Here is a 23611-nt window from a genome sequence, read left to right on the forward strand (position 1 = left end):
GTATTTTAAAGAAAATCTCAGTTTTACTTTCTAGAGGTAATTCTAGCTTCTCTATTAGGAGACAAATAGATAATGTTCCCTTTATCCAAATGTGAATTCATTCCATTTGAAATGTGTTGCAGTACAAACAAGAGAGGGTCAATTCCCTTTATGTCATTAGTGGAATCATTCCCGTTGACCTGCAAACATGGTGAAATGTCTCCTATCTGAATAAAAATTCACCCTCAATCAAGACTCTCACCTAGCTGCCAACCACACTTATCTGCTGCACTAAATGCAGAATTTCTCAAAAAAAGATTTATTCTCGTTGACTCTTTGCTTTTTTTTCATTCTCCATTGATTCATTTCATTCAGGTTTCCATTTCAGTGACTCCGCTGAAAGTTAAATGATAATGTTGCCAACAACTTACATCTTCCTCAAAACAATGTTCATTTATTAATCTCTATCCAATAATAATGATCATTTCTTCCTTTTAGCCACACTTTATCTTGGCTTCCAGAACATCGCAAGCTGCGTACTGGCAGCTCTTTCTGAGTCTCATTTGCAAACTCTTTTTCCTCTTCTCACCTCAAAATCTTGGAATACCTTGGAATATCTCTAAATCTGAGTAATATGCCAGGGCTCTGCCATTGGCTTGTTTCTTTTGCCTGTGGCTTTAAATCTTATATATTGCTCTAATTCTGATTTTCTCCTGAGTTCCATACTCATAACTACTGTATGCATTTTTACTTGGGTGATGATAATAAATCTGTACAATGTTCTGAAAGCTATTCTTAAATCTTTGTATGAATTAACTGATTTAATCCTCAAAACAATTTAGGAAGCAAGACATTATTATCATTATATTTATTAAAAGATATAATAAGACACAAAAATGTTAAGCCATTTTCACAGCTAGTAAGTAGTAGATCAGGCAAATTATAGAGTCCCAATCTTTTTTGGTTTGCAGGATAATGCCCAACCCACTGCACCACATAGTCAGGGCCTATAGAGTCCCAATCAAGCATTACTCATAGGAGTCTCGAATTTAACAGCTTCACAATTAATCTGCTGAACTTTGCCCCTCAAACTTGTTCCTCTTCAATCCTCCGCTTTTCTTTGGAAAGATCTTAGTTGGCCATCCTTCATTTACTTCTTTCACAATTAACATTTAATCCATCAGTCAAGATTTTTCTACTCAATTTTTTAAAAATTTCCAACATAACCACTTTAAAGGACCTCTACTACTCTATTTTAAGCCATCAACATCTCTTTCTTAGACGATGTTTTGCTCTACTTCGAGCTTATCCCTCTATCCCACTACACTTGCCTTTCCTTTTTCAGAATACCATCTAAAATTACCATAATAGGACATGGGTCATATGAGGTCACTTTTCTCCTCAAAAACTCCAATAGCTCATTACACAATTTCACAGCCTACAAGGTACTCCTCAATCTAGATGTTACTTACCTTGTTAAGTCTCTTTTGACCCAGAAATACTAGCCTTTGGAGGGGCGGTTGTGGGGGTGGGAGGAACTATCATTTAATTCTTTTTCTTTTCTTTTTTGTTAACTTTCTTTTTAATAAAAAGCCAATTCTTTTCAGTTTTATTGAGAAATAATTGACATACATCACTGTGTAAATTTAAGGTATACAACACTATTGTTTGATTTGCATATATTGTAAAATGATTACCACAATAGGTCAGCTAACATCTACCTTCTCATATAGATATAATAAAATACTAAGAAAAAATGTAGTATATTTTACCCCTTGTACTTATTTACCTTATAACTGGAAGTTTGTATCTTTTGACTACCTTCCTCCAATCTCCCCTCCCACAACTTTCTTTCTCTGGTGCCCATGAGTCTGATGTCTTTTCTATGAGTTTTGTTTTGTTTTAAACTTTACAATGTAAGTGAGGTAATATAGTATGTCTTTCTCTATCTGACTTATTTCACTTAGTATAACCCTTAAAAGGCATCCATGTCACACACATATAATATTCCATTATGTAGAAATTACATATACACACACATGCACGCATACATCTCACAACTTCTTTGTCCATTCACCCACTGATAACTTGTCTTCATTCTTGACTATTGTAAATAATGTTGCTATGAACATGGGATATGCATATATTTTTGAATTAGTGTTTTCATTTCCTTTGCATATATTCACAGAAGAGGTTTGCTGGATTATGTGGTAGTTCTATTTTAAAATTTTTTAGAACAGTTATTACTGTTTTCATAGTGGTTATACCAATTTACTGTCCCACCGACAGTTTACCAGAATTCCTTTCTTTTAACATCCATACCAGCATTGTTATCTCTTATCTTTTTTAACGATGGCCATCCTAAATAGTCATGAGATGGTATGTCACTGTAATTTAATTTGTTTTTGTCTAGTGATGTGATGTTAAGCATCTTTTCATATACCTGTTGTCCTTTTGTATATCTTCCTTGAATGTCATAATAATATAATATGGTGATAGCAGTGTGAGCTCTGAGATGATCATATGATTCTTTTCTTTCATTCTATTAATGTAATACATCCCACTGATTTATTTGCATTTGTTGAATGAGCCTTGCATTCCCAGAGATAAATCTGACTTGATCATGGTGAACAATATTTTTAAGGTGCTGCTAAGTTGGTTTGGTAGTATTTTTATTGAGAATTTTTCCATCTCCATAACAGGTGGAGTATTGCTTCAACTCCCTGCTTGGACATTTAAAAAAAAAAAAGCAGGTTCTAGGGCCTACAAAACTACTTGTTTGAGGGTCTGAGTCAGGCATATCTGCACTCTACTGATTTCACTGGTCAGAGTGCACCCCTTACTTGGGCTTTCAAATGAGCAAATTCACTGGCTGAGATTATTATCTGGATACTGCGGGTATGAACTAAATCTGCCAAGATCCATGTGCTGGTTGTTGCAATTCCTTTCCTCCTTCTCCATCCCAGTCAGATTTCCAGTGGTTAGAACTTGCAGATTCCCATGCCATCCCCATAGTGAGCGAACAGAGTAGGGACTCCAGCATAAGTGACCTACAATGCTGGGAGAGGGGTAGTAATCCATTCTGGGTTCTCTTTTTTCTTTGGAGGAACTATAGGCTCAAGGGAGACCTTTTCAAGTGGTGCTGTGCTGGGCCGAAAGAAAAGCAAAGCAGTCACCACGAAGCTGCTTTGCTTACCCTTCTAATGTGGCCCTTAGTCTTCTCTAACATGATGCATGGTTCAAGTAACCATCTCTTTACTTGCTAATTCCTTCAACTGTAAAGTTTCTCCCCAACTATTAATATGATTAGTCAATGGTGAGGAGGGAGCAGTTTGTTGGAGACCAAAATTTCCTAGGAAAATATAAGTAGCATAACTTAACAAATTCATTCACTAACTCATTCATTCAACAAAGAGAATTAAATGCCTCCTCTATGCGAGGAATTGTAAGAGTTATGAAGGGCTACCCAGATAAAGTAGACGCAGTCCTATGCTCAGGGACTATACTTTTATGAGCAAGGTTTATTCACAACTCACCTTAATCACAGGTAATAACTTTTTCCTGAATAAATAGTACAGATATTTATTTTGTGCTTTATATCAACTTAGGGAAATTAGAATTTAATCCAAGATAATACCAAGAAACAATGTTAAATTTCAGAAATCCACTGGTACTCATGAAAATGGAAAGGTTGTCAATGTATGGCTATTGACTGGTGAATAGCATTTTATTTATAGTTAACAATCAAGACTACAGGTAGGAAAGGTGCAGGCACAAGAGAATATGATAGAAGGAACTTTCTCAAAGCCCTGGAAATTAGAGGCTAATAGTGTCTACATTACAGTATTTTTTTTCATTTGATGACTTCATCCTCCAACACAAACACATAAAAGTTTGTGTCTGTAATTTTCACATTTTAGGGAAATTTTTATTTTTGTTCTGTTTTTCTAGGGAAAAAAAGACTGGTAAGGAATAATCACATAATAAAATATTTTGATTATGACAAGTGCTATGTAATTCACATGGTAACTCCTCACCTTTTACTTATATACTATTAATTTATTAAGCAGAACCTTCTGCAGTAAACAATAAATCCAGGATTTGAATCCCTCAGATTTTTCAAAGCCCTTGAGTTCAGCTATTCTTTTATGTTTTATATACACAAACACACACATAAATAAAATATATGTTTATGTTTTTTATATATAATGTTTGGTGAAAAGAAACAGCATGTAGGAGACATGCTAAAATTTGATATCAGATGATAGTAAAGAATGGTTGGAAATGGGAAGGAAAAAAAACAGATCAGTTGTAACAGAAGCTCTTTTGTTGGCAAACAGACACTTACACATCTAAAATATTGGTCTCGTGGGCACAGTTAGAAAGTCTCAGAGCTCCCCAGGGAATACAGCACACCGTTGAAGAAATGCTGATATGATTAACACACAGTTTTTAAGATCAATAGCAGCAGGGGAGGGCGGCAACAGCCAGAGTAAGCATTTATTCACTGTTACTATGCACTAGACAATGTGTTAGGCTCTGTGGAGATACAAAATAAATAATAGATATGGTCAATGATATCCCAATATAATCATAGATTGCACAGTTTATTGGAATATTTATAACGTTGTAGATCCATCATTTGTGGTGTTATCATAAGTATATATAGAATAGGTGATGCCATATAAAAAGTACATAAAGCTTTTTCTTCTATAAAGAGAGTTGTCCTGAGACAAAGAAATGGAAATTAATTTTATCATTTGGAAAACATAATTAGTGACAATAACAATAAATGTTGGCTCCTACTATGTAGTATGTCTGTAATACACTTTCATTCAACCAGTGTAGCTGCTGACTGAGATGCATGAGTGACCTTAACTAAGACCAGAGAATCTACTTGGCCCCAACCTGCAGAATCATAAAATTTGGCAAAAGTTTGCTGTGCATTATAAGCCACCTGACACACAAAGTAGAGCTCAGAAGACACTTATGAGCCTTCAGTTTTTAGATGATTGAGTCAAGAGTGCCAATGAATATAAAAGAGAGAAAAAGAGGTGAAGATACAAGAAAAAAAATTGGGATATACTCCTACCTAAAAAAGTGAAAAGAAGAAGGAAACTGCCACAACAGGAAAAGGAGAGAGCAGCATCTTTCAAATACTTTCTGACTTATTCAGCATATCATAATCAATGTTCCAAATACAATTCTTCTTCTTCTGGTAAACCTACCACAATATTTATCAGAGGAACCATTCTTTCCTTCCTGTATTTCCATTTGCTTTGGGTTCCTAGGTTTTCAAGCATACCTAGCCAGTCAAAGGTCACATTCCTCTGGACACTGTGATTAATTAAGGAATGATCAACTGGTGAATCTTAATCAGTGGGACAAGCACAAAAAGGTTATATTCCCCTCCCTTCCATTGCACTTGAAACTGACAAATAGGTTTAGTGTTTCCTGGCAGCCACTTTCTGAACTCTGAGAATTTTGATAAAGTGGAGATGAGCATAGCCAAGAATATAGGAAGCACAGCATGGGTGACATTGTATAAGTCCCTGTCACAGGTCACAACTAAAGCCAGTACTTCTCTTGAAATTTCAGTTTAATGAGTTACTACTGTCCTGTTTTGCTTAGTTATTTGAGTGGGATTTTTTTTGTCTTTTGCTACCAGAAGAATCTTAATATTTTAAGAAGCTTTTAAAAAAACAATTATTTTTTAAAATTTTAATTTGATGCAAATAAGAAAAAAAAAACCCTCATACTTGAAGACCCTGTGGACCATTTGCTTTCTACATCTCTGGTAAACACAAAAATAAACTTTAGTTAGGTTTTTCTTGATATTCTCTGTAATAACTATAACAAGCACCCATACAATAGCTATCCTGATATGTACTTTATGTATTAGGTTGGCCAAAAAGTCTGCTTAGTTTTTTTCTTTAAAATAAAAACATATTTTTCATTTTCACCAATAACTTTATTGATTTGGATATTTCGAGTATGTCGGCTATCTCCCACATGGTATAATGTTGATTGTTCTCAATTAATGTCTCGATTTGATCACTATCAACTTCAACTGGCCTACCTGACTGTGGACCATCGTCCAGAAAAAAAATCTCCAGCATGAAATTTGGTAAACCACTTTTGACACGTTGGATCCATCACAGCACCTTATCCATACACCACACAAATCTTTTTTTGCATTTCAATTGTGTTTTTACCTTTCTCGAAATAATAAAGCATAATATGCCAAAAATGTTGCATATTTTCTTCCAACTTCTATTTTAAAATGAATACACAAAAATTCACCAATTTTGATTTTTTTTTAAAATTCATGCTGATATGACTGACAGCTGTCACAATATAATCTAACAAAATCGTTCTGGATGAAGTTAAAGGCAACTAAGCACCACTAGAGACACTTTATGGAAAATACCAATTGAACTTCTTGGCCAAACCTGTATATATATGTTTTTGAATATATATACATATTCAAAATTGATCTATAAGTTAAAATTATTATATAAATTTTAAATATGAGGAAACTGAGATCTGGGCAGTTTAGCCCACTTTATTAATAAATCAAATCTAATTAACTGATTTTTCTGTATGCTGTCTGCATGAAAGAATAATGTCATAATTTAAAAAATCATAATTTTAATAAAAGTCATATTATCCTTCAATGATGAAAATGCAGAAAACATGAAATTAGGAATAATATCATTTCAAACATTATAAAGAGTTTTCAATTACTAGAACAGAAAAATATATATATTGTATAGTAAAATGCATCCCAATTAACTAAGGTTATAAGTTCTCACATGTTAAATGTGGATAGCATTAGCAATGTGAAAATGTGGTTATAGATTCACACATGCCCATGAAGTTACATTCTAGTCAATGAAACATATTTTTACTGAATCAGATAATCATCTAAATGTAAGCTCTCCATTCTTTTTCTGTTGAACAAGGTTAAGGTGCTTTGATAATTGAAAAATCTAAGATGGTGATTATCTATTTCTGTTTGTAGCACCGTTGGATCTTTATTAACCAGCCTGGCTTACACAGAATATGGATCTGACACATCCTTTGGGAGCGCAACATTTATATTGTAAGTCATTCATGACTGATAGACCATCAAAAATACTCATAGATTGAAGTGTTCAAAAATTTAATGAAACTTTGCAGATTACAAATATTATACTGAATCGACTATTGAATAAATATATGTATAGTTACAGAATCAATTACCAAGAAAAGGACTAGTGTTTTGAACCCTTAGTAATCTAAAACATGACATAATTTCTATTTTCTGACAGGGCAATGTTTTGTAAATTCCTTTTTCCTGAATCAATGTTCCTCTTCTTCCCCACACAAAAGAATTTAAAAACCTAAGCCAATGTCATCATGTAGTTAACTGTTATTTTCAAAGAGCACATTTTTGAAACTTGCAAGAAAACCATATGTACTTAGAGGAGGTTGTAAATCTAAAACAAGTGCAGCCTGTATGATAATAGTACCCATAATACCCAAGTGACCCAGGCTCAGTAAAATGTGAATAACTATAAATCTTTTTTTTTAAGATTTTATTTATTTACTTTTAGAGAGGGGGAGGGAGGGAGAAAGAGGGAGAGAAACATCAATGTGCAGTTGCATTTCATGCACCCCCTGCTGGGGACCTGGCCTGCAGCCTGGGCATGTGACCTATACTGGAAATTGAACTGGCAACCCTTTGGTTCACAGGCTGGCACTCAGTCCACTGAGCCACACCAACGAGGGTCAATAACTATAAATCTTTTCCCCAAATGCATCTCAAAAAAATTGTTTTGTTTATTTTTATGTCCCTTATTTTTATATATGATGGACTATTTTCTGCATTTAAGGTTATAGTTCTTTGTTAAGAAATTCCTTTTGAGGATAAACATTTTACAGACTTTGGCTCTGAAAATGGACAGTTCTGTGGTCACAGGAAAGTATTCACCATGTACCCCCTCTGAATGTGCATGTATTTTTGTGAGGCTGCTTTGGTTGTGATGAACAAGCAGAGGTCTGTATCCATATGAACCTCAATAGAAGTCAGCAGCCTACTGCTGCTGGTCTCAGGTTAATGCTCTTAGGAAATAAACTTTCATATTTACAAAACGCAATTTTATACATTATTTTTTCTAAGACAGGATAATCTTCAATTTGTCCACATACCAGTGTTGCTATATATGACTATTGAAAGGAACCAAGTCACAAATTTATTGTCCATAAGAGCAATACTTTTTTGGTCATAAAGAGCCAACCCAAATGTGATTTATAATCAGGAGGCTGTGTTATAAATAAAGACATTGACAGTTTTCAAGGCTTTTTCCCACTATACGCACATGATTTGTAGGGACTTGTACCCTAAGGAATTCAAGTCTTCATCCACAGCCCTCACTTTAAAAGATAATTGAAAAATAAAATGTATTAGAGGAATATCAATATCTAAATTCATCTAATAGATGAGTTTCCATGAACTGAATCTTTTAAATTATAGATAACAAGCAGTTGAAGTTCATGTTTAAGGCATCTAAAGATATTTAAAAAGGGATAAAAAAATAAGTGAGGCAAAAATAATACCCTTTTTGCTTCCCAGATGGCAAAAATTGATGGAAATAAAGCCATAATATTCTAATGATACTGAAATTAAAGGGCGAAGCCAAATCACTCAGGAAGAATTGCCATATGGCTAGGGCTGAGGACAAATGTGGATGGACTTACATGTTATGTAGTTATGCAGAAGAGGTGCCATCAATAACTGGTAGCATTACAACTGAGATCTATAAATTCCATTCCAAATTCTGCTTTTCAGTTCATTCTTTCACGAAGTATTTATTATTGTCTTGGAACAGAGTTAATGACAGTCAAAGAAGTGATTTATATACATAAACAATCAAAGTTGGCATCACATGCTTTTATATGCAGTCAAATGTACATTTTGAACAGCTGTATTTTAATATTTTGAAATAATCCATATTCTTAAAATAAAACAAGTATTCTTGAAGTACAAAAGCTGATTTACTTTGACAAGCTACCCAAACTTAACCATATTTCAATATTACTAGTAGCTCTATAATTAATTATATTAAATTAAATTTTAAAATGAATTAATCTTTTTTTAAAAAAACCAGTCACCTGGAATTTGAAATCCAAAGCTTGAGAGTTCATAAATATTTTGATTATAGCTTATATGATCAAATATCTTATTTTATATATAGCTATATATGTATATGACTAAAACTGGTTTCTTCCAAAGTGAAAGAATAGTCATACAAGAAAATCATTTTTAATTTAATAAAATTAACAAGGCTTCTCATTTTCTATTTAAAAATTATTTCATTTAATTATTTTCAGTTTTAATTATATTTTAAAATTTCAATAATTGTTTAAATTTTCGTTAAAATATTTACTTTTATTTATTAATAAATGGTGATATAAAATATATATTGAAAACATATATAATGAGACATTTTTTATTGCTTATAAAGGTGATTATTTGTTTTAAAAAAGAAGCTTCTGCACGGCTAAAGAAAACATCAGCAAAATGAAAAGGGAGCCAACCATTTGGGAAAATATATTTGCTAATGATACATCAGATAGAGGTTTGATCTCCAAGATATACAAAGAACTCACTCGACTTTACTCCAAGAAGACAAACGATTCAATCAAAAAATGGGCAAAGGACCTGGGCAGATGCTTTTCTAAGGAGGAGATACAGAGGGCCCAGAGGCATTTGAAAAGGATGCTCTGCATCACTAGCCATTAGAGAAATGCAGATCAAAACCACCATGAGGTACCACCTCACACCGGTCAGAATGGCCATCATAAACAGATCCACAAACAACAGGTGCTGGCGAGGCTGTGGAGAAAAGGGAACTCTAGTCCACTGTTGGTGGGAATGCAGACTGGTGCAGCCACTATGGAAAGCAGTGTGGAATTTCCTCAGAAAGCTGAAAATGGAACTGCCTTTTGATCCAGCGATTCCCCTGCTGGGACTATACCCTGAGAACACCAAAACGCCAATACAAAAGAACCTATGCACCCCAATGTTCATAGCAGCACAATTTACAATAGCCAAGTGTTGGAAGCAACCTAAATGCCCATCAGCAGATGATTGGATCAAAAAATTATGGTACATATACACAATGGAATACTACGTAGCAGAAAGAAAAAAAGAAGTACTAAACTTCGCAACAGCATGGATGGAACTGGAGAGCATCATGCTAAGCGAAATAAGCCAGGGGGCGAAAGACAAATACCATATGATCTCACCTATAAGCGGAACCTAACAACAATGCAAAGAAGCAAGGCAAATATGGCCAGCAACACTGAAAGGAAAAGAAATCAACAGAGACAAGAGGGAAGGGGGGGGCAGGGAAAGGGAAGGGAAGAGGAAAGTCAAGGAACATATAGCAAGGACTCATGGACAAAACCAAAGGGGAAGAGCTGAGGGAGGGAAGGTGGGAGGGGGCAAGGGAAAGGGGGGGGGGAAGGCAGAGACAAATGTATTTAAAAAGTAAATAAATTAATAAAAAAAAAAAAAGAAAAAAAAAAAAACATGGAGAAAATGTTCATTTTGGTTTTGGTTTCTTGAGAAAGCTGTCAAACAGAATAAACATTTTTCTTCTGTGGTTTGTTAAGGCTGAGATTAGATAGACAGTCTCTTGAGATTCCTGCCATCTCTAATAGAATATTTTGGACCCATTTTCCCTAAAATACATGTTGACCAACAAGAAGAATGCACATTTTATAATGTAATGGATCAACATAAAATGATTTCATAATAAGAATGATAATGACAATGGTTGGAGTAGCAGCTAACATTTTTTGAGCTCTTATTATGTCTCAGGTACTCTTCTAAGCATATTTCATGGGCAAACTCATTTAGCCAACAAAATATCCTATGAGATGCCTACTATTTGTACGATGATCTTACATATGAGGATATTAAAGCATAAAGAAGTTAAGTAACTTTGCCAAGGTGATGTGAGTTAGTCAGCTTCAAAACAGGAAATTAACGCCCACGCTCATAGGCATTAACAATACCTCCTCTTCCATCGTATTAGGAGGCAATTGTTGATTGAACAAAATTAGGACAGATATCCTCCCCAGTCTTAACACAGCTTGAGTTTACAGTAAAATAAACATGCATAGTACTGATTACTATGTATTCAATTTTCAAAGTGACTTTTACTTTAACTCAATACAATTATGACTCAGTTTTAATAATAAAAAAAAAAGACAAGGGGCAAATTTGCAGCTCTGAGTACCAATTTTCAATTTTCTTAAAGAGGGCAAGTAGACAAGAATATTGCATCCCTGTGAAATACACATGCTGAGGTTTCAAAAACCTTATTTTATTTTGGGGGGGAAATCTAAATCAAGGAAAATAAAGCCAAGTCTTGTATGTTTTCCCTATTGGGGCTGCATACCAAAGTGAATTTTCACCACCACTACCCGCCAAAAATATGACTGGAAAATCCTCCCCCAAGCCATTGAACTTTTGCCGATAAATATCCCTTAACACTCTGGAATAAACAAGAGCATCTGGCACTGCTCAGTGTGAGCTGTCACCTTTACTCTGCCTGTTCATAGACTTTCTGGAAAAGAAGGCAATGCTTCCATCTGGTACAGCAGAAAAGAAAGCAGAAAGCAGTGAAGCACTTCCATGGAAAATCTGAGACTAAATACTGCAAGACTCTGTAACCTGAGGGGGAAAGTAATGCAGCACTGGATTCCTTTAATAATGAATAGTCCCCACCTGACACCTGGAAGTGAGTCCTGGAGGAATTGCAGAGGATCACTAACAATTTGCTTACATTTACATGGGTTCAGGTCATTCAATTTACAAAATTTTAATTATTTGTGGTTTTCTTCTTAGTAGTACCATGAAGACTTTTGAAATGTTCTGAGGACCACCAGGTAAACAGAAGATTTATTGGCATTATGTGAGCTACTGAAGCTTTAGGATTTCTTTTCTAAAGCTAAATGCATTAAAATAAATTACAAATAAATAAATAATAGATACATAAATAAAACAGGCAAGAGGGAAAAGGAAGGTTGGTAGAGGATAAGATTAAGGTTACTAGATAATAAACTGATTTTAACCTTAAGATTGAACTCTACTTGGGGTTGGGGGTGTTTAAGAGGAATATTTACGATCTGAGATTGCTAGTTGTAGTTTCTAGGAAGGGCATGTTGAAAGGGTTTATTCTCTTTGAGGGCATATAACTCCCATCTGGAGTTGGGTGCTTGCTGACACAGAAACCCAACCACATTTCCCAGAAAAAAAGCTGTATGTTAAGAGATGCATTGTTTTGTTTTGTTTTTTTCTTCCCCATTTCTAGACTAAGAATTCTTCACTTGAGGCCTTTGGGTTTCCTGAAAATCTATGTACAGTTTACATGAGTGAGTGTACATTGTGTATATGTATGTATGTGTGTGTTTATTTTCCTGAGGAAGGGTCCAAAGCATTATGAGACACCAAGAGGTTACTAAAAATAGTGCTTTGGATTCTTTTCAAAGGTTTGGCTCTTTGACCTGAAACAGAGAATTTCTGCCTTTGCACCACATCTAGAAAAAAAGCATGTGGTCTCTGATATAAAGGCTTAATGAAGAAAAAATAATGATAGTAAAAAAAGATAACAATGATACCATATTAGCCTTAATAAGCTTATCAAATAAGCTTACCAAATGTTTTCACTGATGTTAACTGCAAAGAGTGCTTTTGTGTATGTCTCTGTGTGTAGGATGTGTCTGTATGAAGGTACTATACTTCAACTGCATTTTTATAATAGGTTCAATTTTGTAAAGATAATAGACCTAAAAGAAGTAAGCTGAGATGCTTATATTAAGACCCTTGCATCATATTCTCAACACATCAATAATATTCTCTTCACAAAGACATGAAAGCAGCCTGAAAAAATAGTACTAGGGAACTATTCTCTTTCTAATTAATATTTAGGATTCATTCCTGTTAGTGATCTCTATCTCTATGTCAAAAATACAAAAATAATAATACAGTTATGCATTGCATGACGACATTTCAGTCAACAATAGACTGCGTATGCAATGGTGGTCCCATAGGATTATAAGGAAACTAAAAAATTTCTGCTGTCTAATAATGTCATAGTCATCAGATGGTCATAGTGCAATGCAATACTCACGTGTTCGTGACAATGCCAGTGTAAACAAACCTACTGTGCTTCCAGGCATGTAGAAGTATGGAATGTATTGTACAATTATGTTACTGGTTTATGTATTTACTGTACTACATTGTGTTATGCTGGCAAGAACCTCATACATCTCATGTTTACCAAGGCTCCTGATTACATCATTTTTCTAAGGCTTGATTTAATCTCATGTTGTTTTGTTCAGTAACATGCTGTACAGGTTTGTAGCCTGGGAGCCGTAGGCTATACTGGAGCCCAACCACACATTTGTCAGAATGTATCCCAGTCGATAAGCAGCACATAACTGTACTAGACTAGGAGTCAGGGAACTTATTTTATTTGCCACTAACTGGACATATAGTCTATGATATGCCACTTAGCCTTTCTCTAGTTCTCATCTAACACGGGAAAGGATGAATGATTTTTTAAAGTTTTTTCTAGTTATTTTATGATTTAATAATAGTCATGGTATCATAATTATCTAAAAAATTTTCAAAATCTTTGTATTCATTACTGTCTTTGGTACTTATAATCATTTTTATAAAATGGGAAGGAGAGTTATAAATATATATGTGTATATTATACATATATAAAAAAGTTTAAAGGCATTTTGCCAAGAATATGAAGTTATGGCCCTCAGCCTTAACCCTTCTTGCTTCAGGGTTCATCCCTTTACTTCCTCTTGATACTTCTTTGATTACATTTATTCTGCTGTTGTTGAGATCATTTGGGTAGATTCAAGTTTTTCATATTTACAGGTAAAACTAGGATGAACATTCATGTACATGTCTTTTTGTTAGCATGTACTTTTTTTTATCTTAGATATATACCCAAAAGTGAAATTATTGGGTCACAGGTTATACTTAAGGAATATTAGGGAATATTTGGTCATTCCTACCAAAGCATTTTCCAAAGTGTGCCTACCAACTTGCAGTCCTACAGGAGATGTAAGACTTACAATTGATCCACAGCCTCACCATAGCTTTCTATAATTACTATTGTTAATTTAGCTACTCTAGTGGGTGAGTGGTGGTATCTTATTGTGTATCTAACTATTACTTTTTTTATATGCTATTGGCTTTTAGGTTATCATTTTTGAAATGCCTGTTCAATATCTTGTCCACTTAAAATTGGATTGCAGATATTTTATTGATTTATAAGAATTCTTTAAATGTTATGAATTAAATCTTTTACCATATGTAAGTATTGCAAATAGTTTTAACTCATGTATGGCTTAATGATTATCTTCTTAAAAAAGTCTTTGAATCATGCTACCTAATATCAAACTATACTATAAGGTCATAAAAATCAAAACAGCATGGTACTGGCATAAAAACAGACACATAAATCAAAGGATCAAAGAAACAGAATAGAGAGCCCAGAAATAAACCCACACCTTTATAGCTGGTTAATAGTCAACAGAGGAAACAAGCACATACAATTGGCTATAGGTAGTATATTCAATAAATGGTGTTGGGGAAATTGGACAGATACAAGCAGAAAAATGAAGCTAGACCACCTTTTTACATCACACACAAAAATAAATTAAAAATGAATCAAAGACTTAAATTTAGACCTGAAACCATAAATATCTTAGAAGAAAACATAGGCAGCAAAATCTTAGACATTGTTCATAACAAATTTTTATAGGCTATATCTCCGCAGGCAAAGGAAACAAAAGAAAAAAATAAACAAATGAGACTACATCAAACTAAAAATTTTTTTCACGGCAAAGGAGATCATCAACAAAATAAAAAGACAGCCCACAGAAGGAGAGAACATATTCACCGATACATCTAATAAGGGGTTAATATCCAAAAATTTATAAAGCACTTACAAAACTCAGTGCCAAAAAGAACAAACAACCCCATTAAAAAATGGGGAAAAGACCTGAACAGACACTTCTCCAAGGAAGACAGAGATGGCCAATATACATATGAAATGACTACACTACACTACATCAATCTCATTACATCAGAGAAGTGCAAATTAAATTAGATATCATCACATTTAATCTCATCACAATGAGATACCATCTCACACCTGTCAGAATGGCTTCATCAATAAATCAACAAATAACAAGTGCTGGCAAGGATATAGTGAAAGAGGAAGGCTTTGGCACTGTTGGTGGCAATGCAGATTAGTGCAGCCACTGTGGACAGCAGTTTGGAGGTATCTCAAAAGATTAAAAACGAGTCTGCCTTTTAATTCAGGATTCCAGTTCTGGGAATATACCTGAAGGAACCCACGCATTAATTCCAAAGAACATAAAATGAACTATGTTCATTTTAGTGTTATTTACAATCACCAAGATATAGAAGCCGTCCAAGTATCCATCAATAGATGAGTGGTTAAAGCAACTACGGGACATTTACACAATGGAATACTATGTGGCCATAAAAAGAAGAAAATTTCACCCTTTGCTACAGTATGAGTGGATTTGGAGAACATTATGCTAAGTGAAATAAGCCAGTCAGGGAAAGAGAAATACCATATGATTTCATTCATATGTGTAATTTAATGAACAAACTGAACTAAAAAGGAAACTTGGGGATAGGCTCATAGATGGAGAGCAGGATGACAGCTAATGAAGGGAGTGGTAAATTAGAGAATGGAGGGACGGAGCAAAAAGGCAAAAGGACTCACGGACATGGACAACAGCGTGGTGACTGCGAGGGTGAGAGGAGTATAAGGGGACTAAATGGTAAGGGAAAAATATAATAAAGATTATATAGTTAAAAAAATAAAAACCTTTGCCCAAAGTCACAAATAATTTCTTCTATTTTTCTTTTATGTGATTTTATGTGATTTTTGGAATATATCCAATAAATTATTTTGTCTATTTATTCATTAGTACCACATACTTTTAATTATAGAGATTTTATAGTTTATTTTAACACCTGAAAAAAAAGTGGTCTCCTCTTACAGTTCTTTCTTTGCATTTTTTTCTGTGTATTTTGTTTGGGTATTTTTTCCCATATAAATTTTATTAAAGACTTGTTTAGTTCCATTGATTTTTTTTGGAAATGCATTAAATTTATAAGTTGACTTAGAACTGACATGGTACTGATGTTGAGATATTCTAACTAAGAGCAAGGGAGGTCTTTCATTTGTTCAAATTAGCTTTTTATATCTTTCAGGAGTACTTTGCAGCTTTTTATGTGTGAATTTTGAATATATCTTGCTAATTTTATTCTTGTTATTATTTATTTGTTTATTACTCTTTTGAATAGGATTTTTATCATCTTTATATATTCTGTTTATTGAGTATATACATATTCTATTGACTTCCATGCTAACTTTAAATCCTGCTATTTTGCTGAATACTTTCCTATTTGAGTTAGTTTTATCATTAATTCTCTAGCATTTTTCAGGTATACCATTATGATGTATGAAAATAGAGATAGTTTTATTTCTTTTTTTCCAATTCTTAAGTCTCTTACTTTTTCCTCTTTTTGAAATACTTTGTTTATTGTCTCTAACAAAATTTTAGTAATAGTGAATATGGTTGACATCTTTGACTTTTTCCTGAACACAATGGAAATGGTTCTTGTGTTTCTTATTACATAGAATAAGCTACACATTTTATTATGCTAAGGAAAAAGCTATCCATTCTTATTTTCCCAAAAGTTTTAATAAAAATGAATGCTGAGCTTTGTTATAGGACTTTTCAGCAACTGTTAAGATAATCACATGTTTTCTCCTTAAACCTATTAATATGGTGAATATGTTAGTAGATTTTTCTAATATTGAGTCCTCCTTACATCAGTGGTATGAGACCCCATAAAAGCATCTTTTTCTTTTTAATTTTCTTTTAGTGGCTTTGTAATTTATATGCTAACATTTTATTTAGAATGTGTCTACCAATAATTATGTGATATTTGTTTGTAAGTTTTTCTTCTATTTTTTTATCAAGATTATCTATTAATATTATAAATTGTTGTACAAAGAGAATTTTGAAGTTAACCTTCATTTTTAATACTCTGAAATGATTTTTATAGTTTTGGGACTACTGCCAAGTCTTATTCCTGTGTTCAGCAACTTAGTATTTAGAGTCTAATGTTCTCTGGGTCTGATTTTGTCTTGGCATTAGCTAAGTCCTCTGCTCCCTTCCCTTTTTCTGCATAGTGTCATCTAAGACTTATCTTTTCTGGTGTCTGAGCCCATAGTCTTGTAATAGTAATCAGAACTTTTAGTGGTGCTGTGTGGAAATTAGGAGTTTATTTTCTACTTACAAGTAATTTCAAATTCCTTAATATTCTCTCATACCTAGTCATAATGAAGGGTCAGGAGTGGATTTATTTGCATTCATTTTTGATCCAAGATTTTTTTGTCATATGTAGAGAGATTCAAAAGCAGATACTCACCATTATTCTCTAGACATTTTTAAAAGATTTTAAATATAGACATTTGAAGGAAGAATATTTTTTAGTAATCATAAATTCTGCTTGGAATTTAGTATATTTCACTATAACTTGTTTTATATATTGTTTAAAGTTTCTATCTGCAATAAATATAATGCAAAATTGAGAAATCTGAGGTGAATCCAATTTACAAAATAAATATTATTCTGTATTCTGGTTTTTTATTATTTAAGGGGATATGCATGTGTCACATTTTCAGATTTCCATTTGGTTTTCATATTCATAAATCCATAGGTAAGTTACCTATGTCAATAGTCTTTTATTATTGTATTTAAATGCTTTGAAATAAACCTGATGTTTTCAAGTTCAATAATTATTATGAGACCCTGAATACTTATTCTTTTAGCAATAACATAATATTTAAGGTATGTTCTTTTTTGGAGAAAATAGTATTTATAAACACATTTTTGTTAATATTCAACTGAACTTCTAATATTATGTTACATATAACATTGCTGATACTAACGACGATAGAGTAAAAATGGCCAAAATGTACTAAAATCTCCTCTATCACAATATGGAATATATTTCTTTACCCTTTGAATCTGGGCTGACTTGAACTGATGAATACAATGAGACAAAGGATGTTAGGTGATTGAGCAAGACCTCAAGAAGCATTGCAGATTTCACATTTTCCTCTAGGATGTTGCTATTCTCATGTGACAGCCATTTCGGCTGCTCTAAGCCATCCTTACTGAAGTAGTAGACATATAAATGAGACCATCCAGAATACATCACCCCCGAGTTGTCCTATTTCCCGATTTAATGTATAGGGAGCTCAAAATAGCCCTGCCCAAAAAACCCTCAGCTAAGCCCAGCCCAACATAAAGAAATATGTACAAGTAAATAGTTCTTTTTAACCATGGGGTTTTTAGGTGATTGTTTATGCAACACTAGAAAACCAATGATTGATATGGCTTTGATAAGAAAACACACACTAATGTGTTGGCTTTTATTTAGAAGAGTGTGTCTTAAACAAAGCCAATGGGAAATTTTTGTGTGTGCCAGAAGACATTGAAAATAATTTTTGCATTACCATTGAATTTTGAAACTATTTATGAACACTATGCAAAGTAAATTAAAAACAATAAGTCTAAAATAAAAAAGATAAACATTTTTCAGATTAAAAAATGTATAATGTATTATATGTAATAAATGTATTCTTTACATGTATTTAGTCTCTCTGAATCTTGCGATAAATGTATGTGTATTTTAATTTGAAAGTTACATGTAAGTATGTTTGTGTGAATTGGAAATAGATTTGACAAAACTTTCAGGAAATGAACTGACATGATGAAGTGTAAAATGTATGTTATTCCAAATAAAAATGGTAAGCATAAAAGATAAGAAGGCTATCACAATTTTATAAGAAAAATTAATATTGCTCTGGCCAGGTAGCTCCGTTGGTTAGAGTGTCATCCCAATAATCCAAGGTGTGGGTTCGATCTTCGGCCAAGGCATATACAAAAAGCAATCAATGAATGCATAAATAAGTGAAACAACAAATCAGTGTCCTCTCTCTCTCTCTCTCTCTCTCTCTCTCTGCCTCCATCCTTCCTCTTTCTCTCTAAAATAAATAATTTTTAAAGAAAAATTTTATTGATTACTGCTGTTGATATAGAGATACTTGCTAGACTATTGGAAGTCCACTTGACAATTCCCTTAACCTCATAAAATAGCAAATGGATGACAGGCAGAATTTTAATATTATAGCACCAAGTAATAGCGGATAACCTTGCCCATATACACTTTATTATTAAAATAAAAGAATAAGGGAAAAAAGGGAACAAGCAAGATATATTCATTTTATTCCTTCATGTAATATTAAAGCAGGGACCAGTCATTTGCTGCTTATCTCTCTTCCTAACGTTTCATTTCATGTTATCTGAGGTTCAGTCTGTGATTATTCTGTTTTCTCATTGAGGAATACCTAGAACTTCTCCTTGAAAAGAACTTCAAATGTTCTTCTATTTTAGAGGCAATAAAGTTCACTGGATTTAAAAACATGCTGCAATGCTGAGTGGATGGGAGGTTGGTTACACAGGTGGCAGGAATCCCATGACAGGAAGACCACCTCTGAAGAGTTAAGGATTGGTATTCAATGACAACCTCAACAGAGAGACAAGGGTGATATCTTTCTTTCCTAATTGAACAAGACAGATAATTGATCATCAGAGTTGTTAGAGATCCTGCTACAATTAAAATGCATATCAATATCTGGAAGGGAAATTTATGTTCAATAACACTGCTTAAGGGGCAGTGTATTATTATATGCACCCTGACTTTTATATATATCATTTTAACCAAAGTGTTATTTTCATGTTTTCAGCTTCATAATAGCAAACATTTTGGTGAGCCTCATCAGAGCAATGGTCACTTAGGTTCATACTCAATGCAGACTTATCTGCAAAGAAAACACCCTATGCATGTAGAATCTTCTCTTTCTATTATTTCTTGCCCACATAACTCTGATGAAAGGAGACAATCTGCACAACATAACTTGGCTGCTTATTCCTCAACTCATTGCTTGCTTAACTTCCTGGATGTGTCATATTCTATCTCAGGTAATATGACATATCACTACAGAACTTTACCTAATTTTCATTTAGGGAATCTGTCTTACTTTTTCTGACCTATTTTCATCACATTTAGATGACACAGCTTGAGTATATTGTTATGGCCCTTACTGAAGAAATTAGGATTCATATGAGATGAATAAAAAGTGATTAATGCACATATTCTTCCTCATTTGAGGCATAATGTGGTTGCTTCTGTCAACCACCCATTCCTTCAAATTAACCAAAACAACTCGTGGATAGAGCAAGATAAAGTAACAAAATTTTAAATAAGATTGTTGCTTGCCAAAATAAGGGAGACCATTTCATTATTAGTCTTAATATTGCCCAGAGATGAGAGGAGCAAAGAAAAAATATTTATGAAGTTTGGGGGCTCTTATTTAAAGAAGGTTTTCCACTGTGAAGGTATGTTGGGGATGAACCAAAATTCATAATATAATAATATTGGACCATAGATAGTGAGCCCATGGGTCCAAATTAAGACTCTTGAGAAGTAAACAGTCACTTGATGATGGAACAAGTTATGGTACTGAGTCCCTTCATGAGGGATAGCTGAATCTTCTACTACTCAGATAGATGTATTTTCAAAAAAGACTTGAAACAACCAATAAAGTTATTCGTGATTCCATCTTCCTGGGCAAGAGAATCCTAGAATAGTCAAATCATGTTACTGTAGATAGTTAGCTGAGTGGTCACTGATGATTTCTCTATGTACTTCCTGAGATCAGAAGGAAATCTACTTCTAAACTCTAAAGAGAAGTTGAAAATAGGTAAAAGCCTATCTGAGAGTTATTATATAAAACTTATTCCCTCTGAAAGTTTTGGACAAGCCCAGGATAGAGCTTGAATTTCACCTAGTACAAAAAAAAAAAAAAAAAAAAAATCACAGTATCAACAGCAAAGGGAAAGAAACCACTAAGCTGTGAAACTCCTCAAAGGCCTGTGTCATTTGTTCACTGAACACTCAAGGCTGTATAGCATTATTCATTACTGACTCTGCAGACAAGGAAAAATATAACAATGTTTTCTGAGGAGGCAGCTTGTTCCAAGATAAGACTGTGTTTAATAACCAATGTTGTTCTTGGCCCAAATGTCAAAAGCTCTGTGTTCCTCTTTACTGTAATTGAACTAGTATTGAGACACATGAAGAAAGATAAAAAGACTTTGGAAACAAACAAACATACACTTTTCTTTAATAAACTTGAAAAAGAAACTTTTTTGACAATCACAACTCATTTAGGGAAGTCTCATTGTAAATATGATCCATGATAACACAGAATTCATTTGAACACAGCTTCCCTTTTCTAAAAGATTTAATTACTGGGATTACTGCAAGTATTTTATAGTGATAAAGTCTTAACTCTAATATAGTCATATGAAATAACTAATCCTAAGAATAACATCATAGTAATTTTATATGGTTCCATATACACTACTGAGGCCCCTCAAGGGGTATATTTAAGAAACAACAGTTTCTGCGTTCTGCTAAATTAATTTTTTCCTTTATTAAATGGAGTGTCTTAACTGAAGAGATGTTGCATTGAAAAACAGAGAATTTTAGATTGCCTTGGAAGAAGAAAAGAATGAGAAACATTCTGTCTGGTAGATAATAGGAACTTTGAGGCTGGGGGTATAATAGAAGTAGAGAATAGAAATGTCAAATAGGTTGTTGTAGGCCACCTGTCAGATGAACCCCAACCACCTTGGCCTCCTAGTGTTCACGCTCTTGTGTGATCTCCTTCCCTTCAGGGTGGGCTCATTTTGGAGTCTCACTTCTAACAGACAGACTAGAGTAAAGCAATGAGATATCACTTTCAAGATGAGATTTGTCAAAATTGTGGCTTCCATTTTGAGGAATCTCTGTTTTCCTCTCTCTAACTCTTTAGTGTTAGGGGAGCTAGTCTCCATGTTGTGCATAGCCCTAAGGAAAAATCTGCATGGCCCAGAACAGATATCTGAGGACAGTAGTCAGTGAGAATTTGTTAACAACCATGAGAGTGAACTTAAAAGCAGATATTTTCCCAGTTGAGCTCTGAGATCAATGCAACCCTAGCCATCATCTTGAGTGCAGCCTTATAAGAGATGCTGAAAGAGAGACACCCCACTAAGTCATAGTCAGATTCTTGGTTCACAGAAGCTATAAGAAAAAAAGTTAATGTTTAAGCTAATAGAGTTTTGGAATAATTTGTTACACTGCAATGGATAACTAATGCATAGGTATTTGATTAATATTTTCCTACATGGTGTTTGATGTGAATCTTGTTTCCCATTTCTCCTAACTCCCAAATTTTAAGCAAAAGAGTGATCTCTCATTGATTTGGGGAAAGCAATGATCAACTAATTCTTCCCCATGAGTGAGACTTTCAAGAGAAGCTAATTGCAGCTAGAATATACATTTTAATTGGTTGTATAAACCCTAAAAAGGTCTATTAGAGACACAAAGTAGGACGAGGTAAGTAGCAATGGCATTTTTGAGTGAGCTGGCAAGTAACATGTGGTCTTATCTTGCATAAATCTACATCTGACCTTTTACTTTCTAAAGTTTAATCGATGCTTTATAGAGGAGCAATTACACTTACTAAATAAAATAAGTCACTGGGACAGCGGGGATTTTTCTTTCCTGAAAGCTTGTAAGCAGTGGTCCTAGAATGTCATGAATCTAAGGGGAAGGAAGACAAGCATCTTGCATTTTCAAAATAAAGTAACTCAATTGTTATATCAGGTAAATAAATTAAAAATATGTATGTGGAAGAAATAAAGTTTTTCTACCATTCTGAAATATAATTTACAAGCTTTATATATGTTTGCAAAAAGTCTAGCCATAAAAGCCTATGTTTTTATATTAACATATGTTTTATGTTAATATAAAAAGAATGGTTTGTGTGACATCAATGTAACCTGGCAGTCAAGGAGAGTGAACTGGAATGTACAAGTGTGAACAATGATGACTTTGCTATAATAGTCAGTTGGGGTGGTAGATGCCATTGAGTGAGCATGTGTACTGTGTGGCCATCACATTCAAAATGACTGAGTGAGCAAAACTATGAATCTGCATCAAATTTTGTGTTAAGCTTGAACTTTCCTACATGGAAACTATTCAGATGATTCAGAAGGCTTTTGGGATGATGCAATGAATGCAGCACAAATAAAAAAGTGGCACAAACACTTCAAAGATGGTTAAGAATTGGTTGAAAGTGATCCATGTTCTGGAAGGCCTGCAACAAGCAGAACACTTGAGAATGTTGAACATGTGCGGGCTGCAATCAACAAAGATCAGAGACTAATAGTGTGAGAACTAGAAGCTGACCTGGGGATTTCAAGTCTACTGTATCTGAGATTTTAACGCAGGATCTTGGTATGAAACCTGTCATGGCAAAATTCATTCTACAGCTTCTGCTACCAGAGCAGAAGGAATATAATGCTGCAGTTGCTAATGACT

The sequence above is a fragment of the Pteronotus mesoamericanus genome, unplaced genomic scaffold (genome assembly GCF_021234165.1).
Source record: "Pteronotus mesoamericanus isolate MK-2021 breed Mesoamerican mustached bat unplaced genomic scaffold, CSHL_Meso_final contig_90, whole genome shotgun sequence".
Classification (NCBI taxonomy): domain Eukaryota; kingdom Metazoa; phylum Chordata; class Mammalia; order Chiroptera; family Mormoopidae; genus Pteronotus; species Pteronotus mesoamericanus.